Source organism: Coturnix japonica, chromosome 8 (genome assembly GCF_054131305.1).
Source record: "Coturnix japonica strain WE chromosome 8, WE-NBRP24, whole genome shotgun sequence".
Classification (NCBI taxonomy): Eukaryota; Metazoa; Chordata; class Aves; order Galliformes; family Phasianidae; genus Coturnix; species Coturnix japonica.
The window spans coordinates 13,345,382-13,369,493 of record NC_140670.1 but is presented as its reverse complement, the minus strand read 5'-3'; the positions used below and the strand labels follow the sequence as shown (position 1 = coordinate 13,369,493).

The 24,112-nt window shown below is 34.2% G+C and overlaps 1 protein-coding gene across 5 annotated transcripts in view; it reads left to right on the top strand.

The window, feature by feature from the left end:
• The window catches only part of LRMDA (leucine rich melanocyte differentiation associated), a 628,583-nt gene that overhangs the window by 539,970 nt on the left and 64,501 nt on the right, over positions 1 to 24,112 (top strand). The gene's annotated exons all lie outside the window — the stretch shown is intronic.

Here is a 24,112-nt window from a genome sequence, read left to right as displayed (position 1 = left end):
GATGAGTTTAATAATAAGCTAAATGGGATCTATCTGATGTATTTTTCACTGGAACATTAGTAAATGACAATTTCAGAAGTACAGGAAACATCGTTCAGTCAGGAAAGGTTCCCATGAGAAGTTAAAATACAAATAATGCTTTAATTAAAAAAAAAAAAAAAAAAAAAAAAAAGGAAAAAGGGTATGTCCTGTAGAGTATAAAGTTTGATTTAGTTGTAGAGAGGGCTTGATCAGTGAAACAAACTGAGTGACAAAATTAGTGTATGAAAAGTCCCAAGTAGGAGTGTACTCGTAATGCCAGCTTATCAGGAAGTCAGATCTTGTTTTTTGTTTGTGTTTTGTTTGTTTTTTTTGCACTGTCACAAGCAGAAAGGGAATAATTAGTACTGATTCTGTGGTTCTGTTCCAGTGCCAGTTGCTATGTTAGTTTACAAAATTGCGCAACTTGATCCCAAGCTGACATCTTGAGAGGGCAAAAAGCATCCGATCCATAAAGCAAGATCTTGAGAGTAATCAGCCCTGTTGTCAAATCAGTATAGATATTTTAGTTTATATTGTATCAATTATTTAAAATTCAAAAAGAATCATTCTGATAGCGCAAAATTTTATTTTCTGGAGAAGGAACCAGTTCTTTTTACATGAAGGTGCAACAAGAAGTTCTAATTGCTTTTTGTGATATGAAAGTTGAACTCTCATTTCATTATGAGTGTAATAGAGATAAAGCAAAGACTGAAATGAAAAGCCAAAACCAAACTACAGACATACAAGCTAACATTTATATATTTCAAGTATGATAAGTAATACATCCCATAAGTTTTTGCTTGTTTTGTGGTTCTCTCTAGAGGTTTTAAAGATAGATTTATTTTCCTGAAAGTTCCAAAGTAAGCTTTTTAACAGTAGTTCACAGGTGTTTTGGACTGTCCTAATTCTCATTATTATGCTCCTTTTAAAATATATCTTAAATAGTTTGATTAATTCATCATCATTGATGTGTGTGTTTTTTGGTAACTCTTGATTTGGAATTAGACTTGGAGATGACTAAGAATAATGAGAGTTTTATAGATGATGTTTAAATTAGAAGGGGGGAGGGCGACAGCGAAATAGATCATGTTGGATTTTCAGTAATCAAATGCAATGAAATATGTCATCAAGAAGTTACTTATGAATCTTAAATCTTAGGATGACTGTCAGATTTCTTTTTATCTATGAACAATGACAATCATAATTTGAAGATGAAATATACGGTCAGAGCTTCTGTCTCCTTGACAGTCACTCCAATATTTAGACAAAAAATCTATCTCTTGCAGATTCCATTAGTCAACTTGCGCTTTTTACCTTTTCCCTTGTGTAACTCCTAATATCCTGTGAGAAGCCAAGACAAGTAGAATTGAGTGTTATCTCACACAAACATAAAAGAAATTACATACAAGTATGTAAAGTCAGAAGAACTTTTGAAAAATTACCATAGATTGCTTGGATGACCTAGTGGATAATAGGACTGCATTTGATCATATTTGAATGCGCTTTTGAGCAAGTACACAACCTTCTCTAACTGATTTAAAGCCTTCTTCTACATTTACCTGTGCCTATTGCATAGCTGAATGAAGCTTTTTAAATATTTTTTATTATTCATATGCGTTTACCTTGATGTTTAATTATTTTAAAACAAACAAACAAACAAAAAAAAAACAGCAAATAAAAGCACCTGAGACAGCCTTGAGGAGCTGCTTTGGGTAACAAGCCAAAAAGAGTGAAGAGATTCTGATTAACAAAACAGTCTGCTTTTATAAAGTATCTTTTATGTGGTGTCTCTGGGCATTTACAGTGCAGTAATCTGTTTAACTTGGTTAAGAAAAATGAAAGAAAAGTGAAAAATTAAAAATAATGGGGATTCTGAAAGTAAGGAAAGAAGGGAGCTTGATAAAATGTCTTAAGGCAGTGAGCTTTGGGTCACGATGAACAAAGCATCTGGCACCTGCTGTCTTCAGTCTCTATTTATTTGTAGAAAGGTATAGACTCATGGGATGTGGTTCTTTCCTTGTCTTTACTTTAACTCGTTCTGGCTCGGCACTTATCTGAACACCAGAGTTGGCACTAAATGTCAAATACATCCTTGACCAATGCCTGAGTAATAGAGAAAGGTTACTTATTGAAGTTCAGAAGAATTTTACCTTTTTTGTTTTCTCTTAAAAGACATAACAAAAACAAACAAACAAAAAAACCTTATCATGAAGAGTCATGACTACTGGAAAGTTAATTCTGGGCACTGCAGTTTCTTCCTGAAACACAGGTAAAGTTATGTTGACATACAAGGTACACAAGAAAGAAGTTGAAGAGACTTAGGTCCTAATGTGTTTCAGTTATTATTCTTAAGGATGTCATGCGTTCTCTTTTTGAATATGTAAACATACGAGGTTTTACTTTGCATCTATATTGTTACCTTATTTGACCATGATGACTTTTTTGTTCAGATCACTGTCAGATGTACATATAGCAAAAAGTCATCTGTAGCTTCAGTGCATTTACACTGGACAAGATAGACAGAAAGTAGAAGAAATATTCTTTTCCTTTTATAATTGAGAACCTGAGTCAGAGAACACAGCGTTCATTTAAGAAAATATTGGTAGCACTAAAATAAATAACCCTAATTCGCAGTCCACATATTTAGAACTAGAACACATGATTGAATCAGAAGCATGTGCATTTAGATATTTTAATGATTTCATCAGACTGTCTTCATGTTGTCAAGAGTTAGATCTGTCTGGATCATTCTGGCTTTGCCATGTCACTCCCATTTTTGCAGTCTGGCTATATGTATACAAGTCTTTTAAAACTTTCCACAGGATAAAATGTGCATATTAGCATGGTCAGAACTGCTGTGTTCTCATTCAGGCTGATGTAGTTCAACACATGGTTGTTAATTCTGATGAGTGAATCTCACAAAGTATAAAAAATAGATAAAGAAACAGGTGAGAGGCAACGTAAACAGACAGATGAGAATTAATAATACCAGTTGTCTGTTTACCATTATCTGTCACCATTATCTTCTTGAATACATTAAGGAGTATTCAAAATAGCTTGTAGAAGTTAGTTTCTTCTACATCTTAACAGTCTTTTGAGATGAATTTTGATAAGCTAAATGGGTGGGCAATATCCAAATATATGGCCTTTAGGAAGGCTGCATGCCAGGTCCTGCACTTGGATCATAGCCACACTGTACAGTGGTACGTGCTTGAGGAAGAATGCTGGTAAACAGGTGGCTGAATGTGAGCCAGCACTATGCCTGAATGGTCAGGAAGACCAATGACATCTGAGCCAGCATTGGAAGTGCAGAGTTTGCTCTGAAAGTAATGCCTGCTGTTTATTTCTGTGGAGACTAAAACACATTTGATAGAACCAAATTCCCAGCTACAAAACAGTTTTTCAACATAGCCACCACCATTATCTCTGCTTTTCACCACCAATGAGCAAGAGCCTACTTGCTCTACTTTTAAAACTCTGCCTGTAGCAGAAGTGACTGCTGTTAAAGTCACCACCGCTGAAATACACCACTCACTGCCTAAGTGTGCTCACATCCAGTATTTGGTCTCCATTAACATGCTGTTTTTTCCTCATGAAGGAGTCCAACTTTATACCTTTAATTCATGAGAACTTCTACATCAGACGTCATTGTGTCAGATTGCCTCTCTGCTGCCATGTGTTGCATGGCAACAAAAATCCTTTCTAATGTGGCCAACAGGACTGGAGAAGGGATTGTTCCTTTGTACACAGCACTGGTGAAACAACATCTTGAGTGTTTTGGTTTTCAAGCATCTCACTAAAAGAAGGGCATTGAGTTGCTGGATACATTCAGAGAAGGGCGGTGAAGCTGATGAAGGGACTAGAAAGCAGTACATGTGAGAGGTCTGTGAGAACTTAATTAGGAGAAAAGGAGGCTGCAGGGAGACATCACTCTCTACACCTATCTGAAAGGAAATTTAGCCAAGTCATATGACTCTCTTTCATCAGTCACAAATGACAAAACTCAAAGAAATGGACTCAAGTTGTGCCAGGGAAAGTTTAAATTAGATATTAGGAAGAATTTCCTCATGGGAAGGGTGGTTAGTTATTTAAGAACAGACTGCCCAGGGAAATGGTGGAGTAACCATCCCTGGAGGTATTTAAGAGACATGTTTAATGTAGCACTTAAAGATATGGCTTAGTGGTGAACTTGATAGTTAGAAGATGGTTGAACTTAATGAAGTCCAGGGTCTTTTCCAGCCTAAAAGATTCTATGATTCTATCTCATTTGTAGTGACTTCCCCCCCGCTTCCCCCCCCCCTTGATGTTGTCCAATTTGATAAATGGATACAATTTTGATAAATGGTTTTCATTTACAAATGTGATATGATGCCCTTAGAAAGATTATTTTATTTCTTTTTTGGTTTTTGTAGCAGCAATTGCAAAACATGATTTAAGGGAAAGAGCAATACCGTATCATTTAGTCTATTCAAACCCACTGTTCTCTGAAGGATATTGTGAAGAGAGTGACAGCATCCCAGCTCAGCTTTAACGTGCAGGTGATGAGCAAGCCAAGGGCTTTTTCATCAAAGCACAAGTTTTTTCCTGTCCAGTAAACCCAAATGCTTTTCTGAGTTGTTCACAAAAATAATTAAGCGTTATGCTATCACTTCTGTTGCTGTGTCATTTCATTGCTGAAGCTGATGTTATTATGGTTATAAACTAGTATAGCATAACAGCTGTTTATCAAAATATTCATGAAAATTTTCTGTGACAGGAGAAATGGGCATACTTGTAATACTGTTTCCAGGAAAAAAGATGCATGTGCTTAGATTTAGTCAAAATTATGGCAATACTGTTCTGAACTTGACAGAACTAGTTCAGCACATAATCCATAATAAAGTAGGAATGGAGGTATTTAAGCACTAATTCAGTGCATATCAGTTTGTGTGCAAAGACTATATTTAAGTTATTTCAAAACAGGTTTTTATAGCAAATGCTTCCCAAACTATGGCATGTATCCCAGCCTTGGGATATGAGTAAAGTCTTTATCTAGGGTGTAAGCTGTGGTTCCATGGTTTGCTGTCTCTGCCTAGTAGAACAACTTGTGGATGTTACATGCATTTTTGATTGATGAGGTATTGAGGAGGACCTGGGTAATGAGAGAACAGAGGGAAATGGCGCCAGGAATGTACCTATAATTTAGGGTAAAGAAAAATAATGAGTGCCCATAAAAATAAATGACCATGATGTTAAATAGACTGCAGATCATTTGCACCTTGAGGATTTTCTCAGATTTCATGCCAGTAAAGAAATGTGGTAATAGGTCCTTGTGTTTTTAGCTAGAAGTGTTTCTTGTGCACAAATTTTATTTAAGTCATTTGAATAGTCCTAGAAATGTTTATAAGTGTGAAGGGGAGTAGAGGAGGAAGATGAAGACAAAACTCTTAAAAAGATTGTGCTACTTTGAAGAAGTACTTAATGTCCAGGTCATCCTTGATCATATTTATTTTTTTTAATATTGTCTCAGTCTTTCATAGTTGATTATGACTTTCTGAAATCTATTTTGAGCACTTGTAATTATTTAAGTTCTATTCAATAAGAATTCATTTTTTGATCACTCTATATGTGCAAAATGAATCAGTGTGATTGCTGGCCAGTTCTTACGACAGTTGTGAAATTGTTTGTCCTTCAGTGTGCCAATCAAAAAGGAAAATGCTTTGTGTCTTTCTTACTTAGAAGCTATTACCTGTAGGTACTTTGGGTTACAGAGTAAAAGTTACTTTTCCTATTCTGCTCATTTTAGGTTAAAGTGGTGGATCAGCTTCGACAGTCAAGGAAATAAATGCGCCTGCCTAGTGTGCAGCCTTGCTTAATTCTTCTGTTTTATTACAGAAGAATATGGTTGAATAAAAATTACCACATCTGCTGATTTCAAAATAACATTCATCTATGTCACTATTTATCCAAAGCCTCTGATGTAATCTGTTTTGTGTATAATACAGTAGTATCCACATGTACTAATCAACATTCCACAGCTTCTCTTCTTTTCATTCTTGAGCTTTCATTGAATTTGTAAGATGATTGTGCAGATCAATGATTTCCATTTGCTGTACAGATTCAGGCAGTTTACAAATCATTTGGTCGTTATACTGTTGTGTAAGAATTTTTGCGGATGTGCTCTTCCTCTCTGACTGAACTTGGTAAATCATACTGAAAGGAAATTTGGAAAGCAACAGATTTCTTAGTAAAACTTCATTAGTTCATTGAAAGGTGGAACAATCAACAACTTTCTCCATACTTAAGTTCCCAAAGCAAGGAGGAAATTTATAGTCTCCCTTGAGACATAAGCTGATTTATTTTCCATCATTTATCTGAAAAGTTGATGTTCACTATGATAATTAATCAAACAATTTTCTTGAAGTGTATCTGGCAGGACTTCTTGGCTTCAGCCTTTGAAATTCTGAGTTTCTTCATCCTCTGGGAGCAGTGACTCTCTTCTTATTACACATCTGGAAGGAATGATGTTGCTATACTCTAGGATAGTGATTTCACCTCTCTGAGCTGTGTGTATCTTCAAATTTTTGTAGATGGAAGAGGAAAAATGCTATTTATAGATATCTTTGTATTGAAGTTTCTGTTTGCAAACTATAAAATAATCGTTAGGTAAGAATAGCAATGAGACAATATAAGAAACAATACTGGGGAATTGTATTGTTACCATTAAATTTAAAATTTAATTAGCAATATGGGTATTTTACTAGACCTTTCATGAGGAGTGAGGGGATAAATTACATGGGATTATTTATTTAATGTACTACATGTTAATCATATTGTGTTATTTAACCTCATCAAACGCCTGGTTAAATGAAGCATAGGTTCTTAGTTCTATTGAATATACTTTTTAGTAACAGCTTAATAATGCTTCAGACGTAGAGGAATTTCATTGTAAGTTTAATGGGCTTTCAACAGTGAATTTAGACACTACCAAGAGTTCTCACCATGAATTCAGATCTGCAGCATTAAGTAAATAACAAGAAAATCCCAATTCCATGTTGAAATTTAAAAAAGTACAAAAGCTTATGCTTAATTATTGAAGTTATTAATTCACATAACAAATTTCTCTGTTCAGCTTACTAATGCAAATGTAATTATCTAATAGCTGATTGACCCTATTGTCATGTTATTGTTTATTATTAGTTGTAATAATTATTATTTAATAACATTAATAAGATTGCCTGCCCTACACTTAAAAAAGAAAAACAACAACAAAAAATTGAGCATTCATTTTAATTCCAATATGTGTGTGCTTTTGCCTTTTCCTGTATATGGGTGGTTTTAAGCATGTAACTAGAAGACTTATTGAATGAAAGGCTATTTATTGGAACAGAGGTTAATGCTATTTGCAAGCTTTATGTTGCTAAAAATCAAGGAAAGATTGAATTTGGTTTAATATTTCAGTGAAAAATGTTGTAAGGCAGAATGCCAACAGGAGATGCATTAATAATCTATAAACCTGTGGTAGCCAACTAATTTGGGACATTATAGGAAATCTTGGCTTTATGTTGGCCAATATTTCTAATATGAGTTTCCATCAATAAGTGCAGGAAATACTAAACATAGTTATTAATCTGCAAGGAAGAAACTAAAATTCAGTGATCAGATTTCTCTTCAGGAAGAAGTTGTAGGCATTAAATTTTAATCCACTGCATTATAAAAGGAATCATATATTGTTTCTATGGACTTCAGAGGAAAGTTTTCTCATTACTAATTAGTAACAAGGTCTTGCTATTTTTCAAATGTGATACTTGATTTTCTCCCATTTCTAATTCAGTCTCCCACATCTCTTCATTCCTGACTGAAAACCTTTAAGTTATGATTTAATAAGTTTTACTACAACAATTAATAATCATGTGGATGTATACATTTTTGTCTGTTTTTCATCTTGCCTCTGTGCTGCAGTGTTCTCTGGTACAAGGAATTATCCAATTGAAAGTTTAACATTTTATTCAATATTCTGAGAAGCAGAATAAAAATACAGATTGATTACAAGTGTTAGTGGACATTTATGATCTCAGAACGTTCACTGTCCTTGGCAGGTCTACTTGCTTATGGCTTGCCAAGAGGGCTTCCTTTATGAGCTGATAAATTTGGATGTGATGAAGGATCTCATGCGGCAGATATTTGGGATTTGTGGTTAAGTGAACACAAAGAAATTTTAGGTTAAGAAATGGTTTTGATTTGATTTCAGAATTCCATTAATTGTTTTCCCTGAAATTTACTCCTGTGTGTAATCTCACCATGCCATTTTGTTGAAATTTCTTAGTTTCTCCTGTCTAATGAGATTTCCTTGAGCTTTCACCACACTGTCATATAAACAACTGTGACCACGTTATAGGAATTGTCCCAAAGTTTCTCCCATTGTTCCACTTAATCAGGTGAATTAACTTATTATTCCAGATCCATTTTTCCCTCCTTGTTTTTTAGTGTTGGTTTTGTTTTGTTGTTTTGTTTGTTTTGTTTGTTTGTTTTTGTTTGAGTTTAGTGTTCCATTTGTGTTCTTATACTGTGTCTTGGACTTTCTTTAATTGCTATTTCACTTGCTATTTAATACCAGTTTTTTCCTGATGTGAACTGATACTGTTTTTCATCTAGGAATATTTTGGAAGAAAAAACCACTGTGCTATGCAGTATGAATTGACAGTGGTCAGAAGTTTTCCCTATGGAAGTGTATCTATTTGACTATCCCTATTAGACTTGTAGTCCCAGGTCTTTAGTTCCTATCTGACTATTCTGCCTGAGCTCATTCATCTGGAATAAATTCTGAAGAACTTAGTAATTGTCTTCAAGATCAGTTTTCTACCAGTGCATCAGTATGAAGCATTTAGCCGAGGTTCTGAGAAAAATGTGAAAGCATTTGCATGTTACAGTCCTCTTAGACTGCAAGTTCTTATATAGCTGCCTAGTCATTATGTATTGCTTATCTCTTACAGGAGACTATATGATGTTTTAACTCTATTCTGCCTGCCCCAACAACAGGTTTCTATAGAGTTAGAATGTATCTAGTACAAATTTCTCTATCCGTGTGTCTGTTCACTAGAAGTTTCTTGATAGGAAATACATGGGAGTAAAAAACTAATGATTCCACAAATTATTAATTTTATAGTTCAGCATTCTTGTTGATTGAGAAGTTTACTTTTATTGGATTCTATTCTGTTAATCTCCTTGGAATTAGTGAGTATCACACCCAAAATAAAAATTAAGTACTGCATTCCAGGAGGGATTATCACCTTCTACTAGCTAAGCATGAGCTATGGCTTGCACTTTTTGAACACAAAATGAACAAACAAGGAATTTCTAATTTCAAATCATAATATGGTCACCAGTAATAGAAAATGAATAAAAACTTACTGCAAACATTCACAGGTAGTTAGAACAGAGATATCTGCAGGGGAGAACTGCACTTTTTATAGAACTTAAAAGAAACAAAGTGGAAAACAGTTTGCTAAGGATGATGGTGATCATTAACTTATTTTCTTGATCTGTATATAACACATCAAATAAATTATGTACTTTTCTCTGATTCATCTGGAATAGGTAATAAGTTCTACGGTAAAGATAATATTTTCACAGAGGAATATCCTAGTCCTCATCCCATGAAAGCAGATAGAGGTTTATGATTTCAGTCAGGAACACCCAAACAATGCCTCTGGTCATATGCAGCCTGCTAGACCAATTTATCTGTCCTGTGTTCTTTTATTGACTGTTTCTTCTCTCAGGAGCCTCTTCTGGCATGGAGCATGCAGTAGCCCCGATGAATTGTTCAGTCAGTGACAGCATGTTCCTGACTAGTTTGTTTTTTCCCATGAGTCTTTCAGGAATAGGCAGACTTAGCTGTGCAAATTACTATAAAGTTAACACTTAAATTCTGAAATTGCTGCTTAAGTACAGATCACCTTACCATACTGTGTATGTGCTGTAGGTCTGGTCACTTGACAGAGAATTTGATCAAACTGGGGCTTACTTCTCTCACAGAAAAGGCTAGATAAGTTCTACTGGTTGAGGGAGTGAATTAAAGCTGATCTTTCCAGAAAGACTTAGATTCTCCTCATTTACCACATCTTACTATTAAAATTCTGACTTATTGTTTGAAATTTTAAAATTACTTAAGATTTATTTACAATAAGATTTTAAAGCATTAAGTGTAATTATAATAAAATCTAGTACCATTTTAAAAAAATGAAGGTGCAAAACAATGGAATTAATAAATGGTGGGAATTTTATTTACAATAAAACATTTAAAAATTGATAAGGAACACCTTGAGACATTTGATTACTAATATTTTCTTGAAAAAAATATCGGGGTTGCCTTTCAAGTTTCCGAAAGGATCTTTCTCAATCTAGAATATACTATGAGCGTGTAATAGGTGTATTATGCCCAGGCATAATTTGAATCAAGTAGAAATATTTTCCTGTAACTTTTACATAATTATTATGCATTTTTATGTCAGACTGCCACTTTGCTGCCATCTGTCACACAGCAACAAAATGTAATGGGGTATTGGTGGGAATGTTCAGCCTTCACTGCCATACCACCAGCATCCACCTCTGATGTCATGGACCAACATCATACGTTATTCTGAAAGTAATGGCTCCTATTTTATGTATGTGTGTGATTCACTTGTTTTTATGTTTTTGGGCTAATGGTGGACTTTTGCTTGGATTTTAGCTCAAGGCTCTGTGGAAGCAAGAACTTTCAAATAATGTCAAGCTATTCATCCTGATTTTATTTATCTATGAATTTATTTAAACATAGGATAAAAAAAGGTTTAAACAGGTTATTCACCAAAGCCTATTTAGCCATCTTAGTTTCTGTTAATTGATATCTGCATCATATGTTTGTGTGATTATAAGAGATACATAGTATTAATCATAAAGGAAGTTCATCAAGTAAAAAGTTGAATGCTGAGCTTCACTCCTTTGTTTCAGTGACAAGTTTGTGTTCTGTCTACCAGTATTCAGAAAAAAAAAATCTTCCTTATTATATTCTTAGGGTTCAAACAGTTTCCCACTTTTTAGTAACATAATTACACATTTTTAATGTTCCAGAAGGGGTGACTTTGTTCTTCAGCAGCATCTGCATGTTTCTTTTTTTCAACTACTCCCCATAACCTGTAGAACACAGCATGTAGACAGTCAATAATCTGTCACTCGTTATATCTTGAAATAATTTATTTCAAAAGATGTGTTAGTCTGAGTGAATTATAGATTTGTCAAAGAAGTTAACTGCCTTTACACCTCTTTAGTAGCCAGTAATGTATGAAGAGGATGGATATTCATATTGGATATTTTAAATAGATGCATGTGTAAATATGTTTAGAACAGTCAAGAAAGAATTAAGTACTGTGTTGGTATACTTTGTACTCAGATAAGTGTTGGTTTTACCTAGCATATCTGCTTTAGCTACTGAGCTTAGCTATACTCTAGCAAAGACTTGAGTAAACTTGCAGTTCTTGGTGTAACAAAAAGGGAAATAGTTACCCTCAGCTCTCAATGCTGAGGATTTTTCTTTTTTCTTCCACCTCCCTCCTTTAAGGAGTTACCAAATCTAGTGGTTTTTTTATTATTTGTTTTGTGTTTTATGTTATTGTACTTTATTATCACAGTTTTGTTGTGTAATGTTATAATTTTGTTATTCATTCTTCTGGATTTTAAGAGAACTGCTAGAAGTATTAATAGAACAGGAAGTATTCCAGTGGTAGTAGGAAATCTCATAGTAATTTCTGTCTGTAGAGCTTGTTTGATGCAAGTAGAAAAAAAAGAGTTTAAATATCACTAATATTTTTTCCTACTTTCAAGTAAAGATGCCTATAAATATGCAATGTTTTGAGTATTTCATAAGAAACTCAGATATCTATTTATACGGTGTATGATAGTGGGGATACTAAAAGTTGGACTGGATTCTGAAGCTGATGAAAAAAACACAGGTCTTTACAATAAGATAAAAATGTAAATTTTACAAGAGAGCATCAATACAGACATTGATCTTCTGTCTCTTTGTGGTGTAGTAATTGCTGTGGAAAAAGTGTCTTCTCATTTGGATTACAGCTTTCACAAGCATGCTGTAATCACAGGAATGAGGTAATGACTTCATCTCCCCGAAGAGTTAATCCCATTGTAGTTTTCTGAGAGATGTTAGATATTTACCCTCATGGTATGCAGCATGAAATTCAAATTGACTAGTGAAAATGGTATTATCTAATTATTTTCTAACTTCTGTTGGACACAATTTCCAGAACTCCAGTATGTGTGAAGAAAGTAGTAAAATAATATTAGTTTGACTGAGGTTATGTGCTTCCTGCTGCAATGCTTATGCATGGTTCTGAACATTAATACAGTGTGAATTGTGTGATAATATCTTCACTTGGATCTAAAAGAAAAATAGAAATGATAGGAACATTAAAGGGTCATGTTCTTAATTCTCAGATGATGTCTAAATGTTTCTCACTTGCCCATATACCTATTTCAGCAATTGTCTTCTGAAGTTGTACAGACTATGCTCTTCTAGTAACAGGGCCTTAGAGTTTGCTGTTATCATATCATATCACATATCTTCAAATGTCCTAATTTCAATGAAATCAACTCAGGCTTTCTGCTTTGGATGAAATATGGAGAGAAAAATACAAAACAAAAGCAACAAACAATACAAAACACAAACCAAAAATCCAGTGTCCAAAGGTTAGTTTGGAAAATGAAGGACCTCTAAATGTTCTTCAAGAAACAATCTGAAGCTTTGTAGTAAAATATGCCTCATCTCTAGAAAGAAATTCTTTTAAGTCCAATCATGTTTTGTTTTGTTTTGTTGTTGTTGCTATTGTTTTTGTAGTTGCAGTCAGGATTCCTTTAAGTATATTATGTCCTGTGGGCCAAAATGATTTACTTCTGTATGTTGGATATTTGAGTTCTATTCCACTGTTGCCAGTGTGTTTTCAGCTGTGCCAAAACCAAGCAAGTCTGTGGTTCCTTTGTAACATCAGAATGAAGACATTTATTATTGAAATTTATTATGGGACAGCCAAGCCAGATGGTTTGATTTTTTTAAAGGTGAATTGTTGAGTCTTGATTGGCTTGTGATCTTTTAGTTAAAGACAACTATATTAGCTGCTCACTGGAAAATATTTTTGTTTCCTTTTTAGTAATGTAGAAAGCGCTAATATAATAGCAGCTGTAACATAGTTTCCTTTCTAAAATGGCAATTTAAGTCATGACCAGTTCTACTGATCAAATAACGATTATAATGTTATTTTGTTTAGCTTTGTATTGAAACATGCTGATAAATAACATGTACTAAAAATGATTCTTAAGAGGGTCAATTTTAATTTTCAAGTTCATAATATTTACTCATAATGAAGATACTTATTTTGCTAAGTTTATTGTATTGGGCCACAAAGAATGGCACTTGCATTCTGATCTTTGCATAACTAAATAAAGAGACAAAGGGAGAAGGAGTTATTTCTTCTGTTTCAGTGGAATGATTTAAAGGATTTTTCAGAGCTGTGCAGGATGGCAGAAGGAAGATTGTCAGGTAATACTTATCATTACAGTAACTAATGCAGAAGGAAAGAATGTTTAAATTCTGGGCACAAGCATGCTCTTCTTTAGATCTGTTGTCAGCACAGAAGCTTATTTGTTGGATCAACAGGCAAGTATGGGTACGATACACAAGATATAAAACTAAAAAGAATGTATGTGTCCAAAAGCTTGTCTATCTTATTTTTCTACATTAGCTGCCCTAATGAAATTATTGCATAGGGTGGCAAGTGAAATCTTGCCTATATCCTCACACAGTCAGACCTGCAATTACAGTACTACAGAATAGATTCCAGAGTATAAGTTAAGGGAAGGAGTCCTAACCAATTTTTAAGATGAGCTGTAAACACACCAATTTTTGCTTCACTGTGTTCACATCCACTGTTTGATCCTGTTTAAAAAACAGGAAAGGCAGAAAATAAATTAGAAGAGATGGAAAACTAAAGATTCAAGACATTATGTAGTATCAGCTAATTCTATTTCAAAATCCAAGCAAGTAGCACCTGGAGGCATGATCTTCCTGAATGTTACTCAAACACCCCTTTGATTTATCCAGTGCTATGGAAGCCCAAAGACACTCTATTTGCTTATTAATTACTGCCTAATGTTTCATGACATAAAAATATACAAATATATAAATTAATGTTTGCTAAATGTTTAAGATCTGATTTCTTTTACACTTATTAACTGTTGTTTCATCTTGCTACTCAGCTTTATTGATTAGCAGAATCTTTACAGCTTTATCTTTATCCAGTTTTCTCTGTCATGGCCTTTATACAGAAATGTGTAGTCTGGGATTGTTGTTTAGGAATGCAGTCAGTCTTACAAGTCTTAGATTCATAGTATTCTCCTCCTGATGAAGAGGTGGAGAGACAAATTAAATGGGCAGCCGTTACTAAGCTGCTCCTTTTGAAGACAAAGCTTTTGCTCCAAGTGAATAGTACACTCCTTCCTCTATCTTAGCTCCAAATAAGCTTCTTGTGTGTAACCTTTCTGTGTAGGAAAGCCGTGCTGTGTGCTTATATGCTTTCATTCTACTGAAGTGAGACATAAGAACAGTTTACTTATAGGCTGATGGAGAGTTGGGATCACACTTTTCCAAAAAGTTTTGTTTGGAATACGCTTACTGTACTGCAGATATTTTTGGGAAGGGATCAGTGTGTGGGTATGTCATTCTTCTTACTGTAAAATACCCACTGAAGCAAGAGTTTGTAGCACTTTTTCTTAATGACAGAATGTATTACTCTTGAGCATCTGAGTATGACTTAGGAAGAAAGGGGAGAAAAAGAGGAAACTGCAAAGAGGGTTATGCCTGAGGTTTCAGAAATTGGCATGAGTTCCTCTTTGTTTCCTATTTGGTTAAAAATGAAGATATCTTAAAACAGAGTTGGAATATTCTCACCTACTTCGTCATCCTTTCAAATTGTGTCTATTCATCAAAGTAAATGTCAATTATATGCCCCCTTCCCTCCTGTCTTTTAGTAGATGAGGGGGTAAATACTTTGACTGTGATAAAATTATGAAGTTGGTCCTGACAGGAAAGCACAATGCAACATTTATATAGAAAAGTGTGGGTAAAATATCATTCTAATTTGAGAGGACAACACAGTTTGAATTAAGAATTTGATTGGCTGATGAGTTTTGACAGGGAATGTCACTTCAAGAAGATTCAAATGAGTGAATTCCAGAGGTCAGATCTAATATCTGACTCTCAAATACTGTAACTTTGTCCTGTAATGGTCTGATTTGAACTGGGGAAAAAAAAAAACAAACAGAACTGTGTGTAGTTATGTGGTTAACCCTAGCACTTGGGTTATTTCAAAGTTTGTGATTTATGAAGGTGACCAGAACAACCAAAAGCATCAGGTTTTCCTTCTATATCCTTATTAAAAAAAAAAATAAAAAAAAATCTGATTAATGATGGAACTCATCATTATTAATTAGAAAATAAAACAAAAACTTAGCTGGTAGATTTAAAATATGATATGTTACTTATTTTATAATTATCTAGCACTAGAAAATGTCTGTTTCTACAGGGTAAGGAAATACTGGTGGATGTTTGAGAAAAGATCGAGTTGTAAAAACATATAATTCTTTCTGTTGATGTTATATGGAAAAGGAGAAAGTTGTGCTATGTGTTTGCAACTCTAGGCTGGATGGGTGTGAAAGCATAAAAATAATCCCAAATACACTTTCAACTGCCAAAGTATTTATCAGTCTTCACATTTGTCGATGTGACTGCATGTAGTTCTGTATGGTGTCTGTTCCTTCAAGCTTGAAATCTGTGGGTGACTGTAATAAATGGTTTTCTAGGTTTCATCTCTAGTCATGTTTAGATTTGGCTTTGGATCTGCTGTGCTCATTCTATGACAGGATAAGAAGGAGCATTTAATAACAGTCTGAGGAACTATCCATGCTGTTCTTTTCTCCCTTGGAGGCAATTCGTGTTTCAAGATTTAGGCAACAAAATGCATTATCGGTTTCATTCCCAATGTGTTATTTTCTACTGTTTGGTTTTTCAGTTTTAAAATTAATTTCGTTTTCTGCCACGTTTATATTTGAGTTTTATTGAAGTTCTGAGTAGTTTGTGTGTATCTAACACATGTAATGTGCACATGGCACCCTGAAGCTATGACAAAAGGGTTCATTAGTCCAAAGCCTGAAAGGTTGACTGTATTTGCTGGACAATTTTTTAATAGACAGCATGTCATTAAAACCATGATTATTATTTATTTCTTCTGGCTTTTCGTTTCACTACTATTTTCCAAAAAAAATTACATCCTCATTTAGCAGTGTTTCTATCTAGCTCTGACTTGGGAAATGGTTTGAAGGGAGGAGTTGCTACTACAAGGATTCAAAAACTGCAAGCTGGTGGGGCTTTTGCAGAAATCATCAAAGCTCAAAGCTTTAATTTTCTTTCAGTTGTGCTTTTGATCTGGAATCTGCTGTCTTTGAAGTCAATGAGTAGTTTTGCTTTTGGCCTTATTGATCAATTAATTGGTCTGAGTTTCCATGAAGTAGGAATAGAAAAAATGCTATTGTTTCTAATTATAGTATTACTAAGATCGATTCAATTTTCAGTTTGATTTATTTGCAACAATTTCCTGCCAAGCTACAGTTGGCATCACTGATTAACATAGTGATTTTTCTTCTCCCTTGTTCAGGCAACAACTTCATGCCATTGTCAGGTCTTCAATAGAGGCTTTTGTTCCTTTTCTCTCCCCTGCCATGTCATTTTTGTCCATAGAATTCTCCATTTCCAGCAGTATGTCCAGCTGGCAGGCAAACTTTAGGAGAGATTTGGCTGGGAAAAAAAATATAGGCTGAAAATTAACAATTGATAACTCTTAATGAAAATTATATACTTTCTGCAATTATGGTTTTAATATCTTGATGTGCATGCATGTGTGTGTTTGTGTATGTGATGGGTAGACCAAAATGTATAAATTAATGTGTTCTGGAAAAGTGCCACGTGGAAATTGTAATTTGATTCCCTCAGGTTCTCATCTCTTTGATGGTCTATGAGTCTCAGCTGGGCTAGAAATCTATTTTATAGACACATTTCTCTCCTTTAGTGGCCAGTAATGTGTCAATAAAGTAACATAGTATCTTTTCAATTCATTGGCAGCTAAGAATAATTGAAAAACCTGGGAAATTTCAAAACTCCTTTAAACCAGCAGTGAGAATATTTTTTAAAGAAAGAGATAAAATATTGCTTTGCTCTATATTTTTCCCCAAAGATTTTTTTTTTGTCTTTTTAATCTATTTTTATATATTTGGTTCTTTCCTTCTCAGCAAATTAAAATTAAGAAAAAAATTTCAAAACTCTTTGTCACAAAGTCTCCATTTTATTGCCATTCATTTCAAAAGTTACATTTGGTTGTAAGCATTGTGTCCTAGTGACTCCAATAGAAATTATCTTTTCTAAAAAGATATACCAGGAAACATATTGAGAAATATGCCATGCATTATCCATCTCTTGGTTTGTTTTTAGTGTTGAAAAGAAGATCAGAATACCAACTTTATAGATATATTTTTATGTACAATTAGTTTGTTTTTCACCACCTATGGTGTGTTGACCTTTAGTTCATTGCTGATATCACAGAGTCTCATGTCAAATCCTGAAATTTCCTGTCACCAAATTTCACGTGCCTCAGAGGAGTAGCTGATAATTTATCTGGATGAAAATGCAGAAAGTTTTGTTTTTGTTTTTTATTTTTTTATTCCCTGACCTTTTTCTTAAGAAAAATTTATAGTTTATCTTGTTTTCTTTAACTATATGTTGAAGAAAATACTTTATTTTGCACAATATCTTTGCATGTTCGAATAATCAAGAAGTTATTAACTTAGGTTTGTTGTTTTTGGTTTTTTTCCCAACATAAATCAAAATGCTTTTATTTTTGTAACTGGCATAGTCTAATCCATTCTGTATCTAAGCAGCGTTCCCAGTTTGCTTCTAGCTGACATGTTTTTGCCATCTTCCAAAACTTCCTTCTAAAGTGTATTTGTGGTACTAGAACATGATGAAGAGCTAATGTTGCATATTTCATTCAGTATTCAATGCTGAATATTTTATTCACAAATAGTATTTTATATTATGTGCTGAAAATTCATGTACTAAATGGGATTCTCATGGGAGCAATGGATTTTTTTTTTTGCCTTCGCCTCCCCCCCCCCTTTTTAGTTTAGCAGTTCTCTTGTTTGATTACTTGTTTTTCAAGTCACCCCATTTGTATTGGTTCTTTGTCTTAAATATTGAATACTCAATATGTGGATTTCATTTCCCCCTTTGGCTACTATTCTCCATTGTCATTCATTTTCTATTGTGTTTTCTGGGGAATGTCCCAGTTCCATCTCTTCTGTGGTTGATATTATCGATGTCATATTGTCCACATTAATTACTGATAGGTGGAAAAGACCTAGCCAAATGTACCTCACATTTCTCTTACTTGAATGAGGTGTCTTGCAACCCATAGCTCTGAAATCAAGTGAGCTGATTTCATGTGCTTAGCCCTGTTAGTTTCAAAGCAGTTTTGGCAATAAAAATGTTTTGTGGTTTTGGGCATGACATTAACATTTGTTTTCTCTTAGTTCTTTTTCCATTTCTTTGATAAAAAGTCTTTGATGCCCAAAGGAGCGACCTTTTATTTCATATTTCCATAAATTGAGTATTCACTTAGTTTTTTAAGATACTACATGTATAGGCCTCCTGTTCACAATCTGCATTTTGATCTTTGTGCTTATGCTTACTTCTGGTGGCCTAATTTTCCATGTATGTATGTTAGGCTGTCTCCGTGTCAATTATATCTTGGTTACCAGAAGCTTGCAGGACAGTGGGAAGTTTTAAATTAATAACTCACTTTAGGAGGCAGAATTTTACAGCTGTCACACAAGGCATTTTAATCCTCTTTCCTAGTTTAATGGCTCACTACCTGACTGGTATCTCATCAGCTGAATAGCTGTCAATTATTGCTAAACTATTCTAGGGTGAATTTTTTCCTTTTCTTTTTCCTTTCTTATTCTTTTTGCTTTCCTTTCTTTTTTTTCTCCAGATCTTCATTATTTCGCTCTCTTCTTTATGCTGTTGGAATCTAACCAGATGTTTGTTTAAAATCAGAGATAATCCCTTCCTCAATTACAAGTTTTCTTTAGGCTTTAGCATTGTATCCTGCAATTCTGAAACTACAGAAAGAGAGCAGTTTGTGTATTCCACTTGAAAGATAGGTATAAATAAACTTAACAGTGTATTACAATCAGATTTTAAACCAACATTTAGACCAAACAACATTTCTAAACATTGAGAATAAATTTGTAAGAAAACAAAACCTATTACTAGTTGAGTTTAGTTATATAGTAATTTACAGTGATAAATTATCTGAGGAATCATGGGTGCTATTTTATTTTGTGTTTATACCAGCCACTCCAGGATGAGAAATGGATTGTGTCTAAGTGTTTGGTGATGTTTGGTACTCTCTTTTTGTAGAGCAGGGAAGTATATAGGGGAAAGGAAATTGCCACAGAGAAAAACCAGATGAAAATGTACTTCTTTTGCAAAATGAGATGCTTGAGGTACTACTCTAATGTGCTTTGCACAGTATTTCACTATTTTCCCATGTTTATGGATGCAGGGAAAATACGTATTAGTCATATTCAAACTTAAGGCTGCATTTAATTTTGCAGGTTTGTGAGTATGTATCTGCCTATGGCAAGGGGGATTTGGTACTAGAAGAACTTCCAACCCTTTCTGTGATTTTTAGGTGTACATCTTTTAGGGGAGCTGGAAGGGAGAGGGACTTGTTATTTAAGCCTCCGACTTAAAAAAGACTGCATCTTTATAGTTTTGGTTTCTTTAACAGCTAAGTACTTCCACATGGAAACAAAGTTGAATTTAGAAATTCTTCTTGCTTATTTGCTTATGAGGAGTGCATAAATATAATATGTATAAAACATCAAACAATAAAAGTAATAGCCTCTATGGGAAAGAGAATTATTTTCTTTTGAAACCATGATGTCATGGTCTTACCTCACCTTTAGTTTCAGCCAAGCAAATAATGTGTACTGAGCTCTCTATCATGTACCATTATAATTAGCTCTGTCAGGTCTTAGCCCTGCAACCCTCATGCAGATAATATGATAATATGTCTTCATAACCAAGTGACCTTACATGCACAATATTTCTCCCCTTATGAAGATTGCATGTCAATAAAGTAATTGAGTCTCAGAAGCTGCAGCGAGTGAAGATTTAGATGATTGGACTTTCAGGGCAGTGATGTATGACCATTATTATTCTACTTGTCAGAGAGCTGCGTACGAGTGAGGATGGTCAGAAGATGACAGGGATGAAAGGTTGTGTTTCATTAAAAAAAATATTGCTGTTAATCACCACTCTATTCTTTTCAAAGTCATAGAGGAAAGAAACTCCTTTTTCATTTTAGCTCTGGTTAAGAATTTAAACATGAACACATAGCAGTCTTTCAGAGCCAGTTATCCAGCTTCATTATAGCTTAATTAGGGAAATAAATTATTTCAGTTAATAAAATACAACACAATGATAGACACAAAGACCACCTGTTTACTTTTATCACATCATTTTAAATTAACATTAAATGCATGATGTTAAATGTTAAAGCACATTTTGCCTGCAGCTTTAAGTAATTACAACAAGTGCTACGAACTAGTACAAAATCAAACCATACTCAATTCAACTATTTTTGCTTGTAATAATGTTTGGACAGTAGCAGTGTTTGAAACACTTATATTTTCATACTTGGTAAAAAACAAATATTTTTTTCTCACCAAGCCATTTTTTAGTTGTAAATTTATCTTGTGATATCATTAACAGCTGGAAACTTGTAGCTTGTCAAGGTTTTGTTTCATATTTAAGCAGCTCAGAAATTATGCTTGAAACATAGTATATTTCTTTCTGTGAAACTTTTCTTTGTTGTGCATTATCTTGGAAGTATCTGCAGTACATTTTAAAACAGTGTAAGTAATCACTTACTTAGTAGTTTCTAATTATTTGTATATAGTAGACCTTTCTTATATACATAAAAAAAAAAAGACTAAAACAGACCTCAAGTAGTATATATTGGGTAGTGCTACATAATTAACTGTGAATGTAGTTTTTGGAAGGCCAATGGGCAAAGAAGCTTGACAGTGCTTTTTGTGGTGGAAAATCCTAATGAAATCTATTCTGAAGAACTGGTTTCAGAAGTCATTCTCAGTTAGGATACTGACTCTAGTAGTATTGCAGCTCTGATGGAGAAAGAGCTTGTCAGGTGATTTTTGGCTACATACAGTAGACCAGTAATGCATCTTTTCAGGATTGAATCCCATAAAGGCGATTTTGTAAGCACAATCAAGAGAAAACGAGAATGAAATCTTTGTGTGAAAAGTGAAAACAATGCTTTTTTTCTGAACGTATTTTTAACCTAGCATGTAAATTGTAAAGGTGCTGACTCATGGTTGTTTGCAAACTCATCTTCACCATTGTTAATGACTTTTTTGACAGTAATGTTCCACGTGATTAAGGCTCTTTTGTACTATTTGCTGTAAGAATGGGAAGTAATATTCTCTGTTCCAAGGTAAAGTGGGTAATTGAGTAAGAGAATAGAATGCTTTCAAATTACTGGTATTTAATATCTATATTACCACGCAACATTCAGGAGCAGAGCACTCTTAAGTTCTTTCTTAAATAGTCTAATCATGGCTACTTCTTTCTGCCTATACATAACATTAGGAGTATGACAGTTGGTAGATGAAGGAAATTCATGCTTCTATTTTAAGTTAGAATCTCTTGACATAAGATTTCTTGAGTGGAATCATAGGTGTTAAGTCAGCCACGGTCTTAACAAGAGCACTGATTGGTTTCTCTCCTGCAGCTGTAGAAGAAAGTCTTTTAGGCCCTGAAAGTCCTGGAGAGTTCAGAATGCACAGGGGTCACTAAAGAGCTGGAGGGGAAGGGAGAACTTACAAAACTAACTTAAATAGCAATACAAGAGGAGAAGATAATAGCCCATTATATTTTTATACGTCCTTTTAGATAGAGGAAGAAGATTGAAACCTTCCAGTCAAATGACAGATGTGAGTGATCTGCATCCTCTATCAATGTGACATCTGACTTGTTGTTAACAGTTATTGGTGTTGATAGGCACACCCCACACAGAGAGCCAAATACAGTTGTTTGGATCCCTTGTTCTTTTATTTCTATCCCTTCCCCCTGTTTTATGCCACAATGTCATGTTTAATCATTGTTTGGTGGCACATGCAGAACCTCTCAAGTACCAAGATATCAGGCTTCAGGAACAGCATTGAAATGAATATAATAATGAGAACCAGACAGCCACACAGAACCTCTTCTTGGGGAAGGAGGCAGCTAATAAGGGTTGTTAGTGGATGCTGAGGAAGGAGAACCAGAGGTGAATCCTGTGGACAAGCAGGTGCAGGATGGTTTGTCTCAGGGCTCAGTTACTGGCATACTGAGAAGATCAGTTCTGATGTCTGTCACTTTGTACACATCAAGATGCTTATTTGAGAAAACAGAGTAGTCAGTGATTCTCTGGTGATCAATCCCAATATGAAGAGCAGTGTTGTTAAAAAAAAACTGTTGTATTTTTCTGTATTTCTCCATATGTCATGCTAGTCCATCTTCCTGTATTCTCTTTAAAGAGAGTGGATATCTTCCCTATTTTGCTTTGCCGAGGCTTATTACCTCATGCTCTAGAACTGTCTAGGTCTTTACATATATATTCAGCATACATGCATCATGTATGCTCTCATGCTGTTCAGGCAGTTAATTGAGACACAGCTTTCAGATTAATTCTTTTTTTGAAGGTGTGGCTTTTTGGAGGGTAGATCTTTCTAATTTTGTAAATTTGTAACTGGAACTTTGCATATTTGTCACATTCTGTCTGAGATAAGGAGTTTGAATAATATTCCAACTGTAGCCTAACTTTGTGATTTTGTATGTATACAAGCTTGAATTACAATAATTATATTTACAGCAATAGCAAGAAAAATTGATGTAGCTTAACTGCTTCCATTTGTCTATAATTACCTGAAATTTTTAGCTCTCTGAGATAATTTAGTCCCTTATTTCTGTCCAGAGAAAAAGATTCAGTGGCTGGTTTGTTGTTTTCTTGTTGTTGTTGTTTGTTTGTTTTTCTAGATTTTCTCGGGTAATCCCATTGCTTCTGATACGTTTATAAGTTAATTCATGCTGTCCAAAGCCATTCAGTCTGACTGTTCTGTACCTCACAGATCTCATATTTTATATAATAATCTCCAAACTGTGGTCAGTAAATTGTGTTAGTAATGCTAACTGATTTACCCAATTATGCATTCAAACCGCTAATCAATATAAGGTAAAAAATAAAAAAAAATCTAGTTCTATTTGGCTTCCACTTCCAGTCTTATGAGCTATTTTTTAATATCAATACAGAATATCAACCTCTTCATATTTAGTATTTAGTTCTTGCATAAAGTAGTTACGTTCTGTAATTAAATTGACTCCCTCCAAGGTACTTCCTCCAATACTTAAGTATTGTTGGAAATATCTCAGAGTCTAGCTCTTTCCATCACCCTTTCCAGTTTATCAGTGTACTTTATAAAACATGATCATCAAAACTGATTGTACTAATCTGGTCCTATGAATAAGCAGTTAAATCATCTACCAGTGCTATTCTGCGTTCACATACAGCAATTTCTTAAACTCATCTTGCTTTAACATTACATTAGCAGATTTTGTTGAAGTATTTGTCCGTGTTTCTTAAATTATTTTCAGAGGCTCTGTGAGTTTCATGTAGTCTTTATGAATATGGCCAATCGTTCCTGAATTCCTAACAAACATACTTAGATGATGATGACACACTGATAACTGGCATTTCTGTTACAGACAAGTCTAGGAACAAAATATCTTAACTTTTTGTTTTCCTTTTTGAGATGCAATCAATTTACCCAGGAATGTCTTTGCTTTCTAAAACAAATCTCAACGCCACTGTCTTTCACATTTCAATAGTTATAA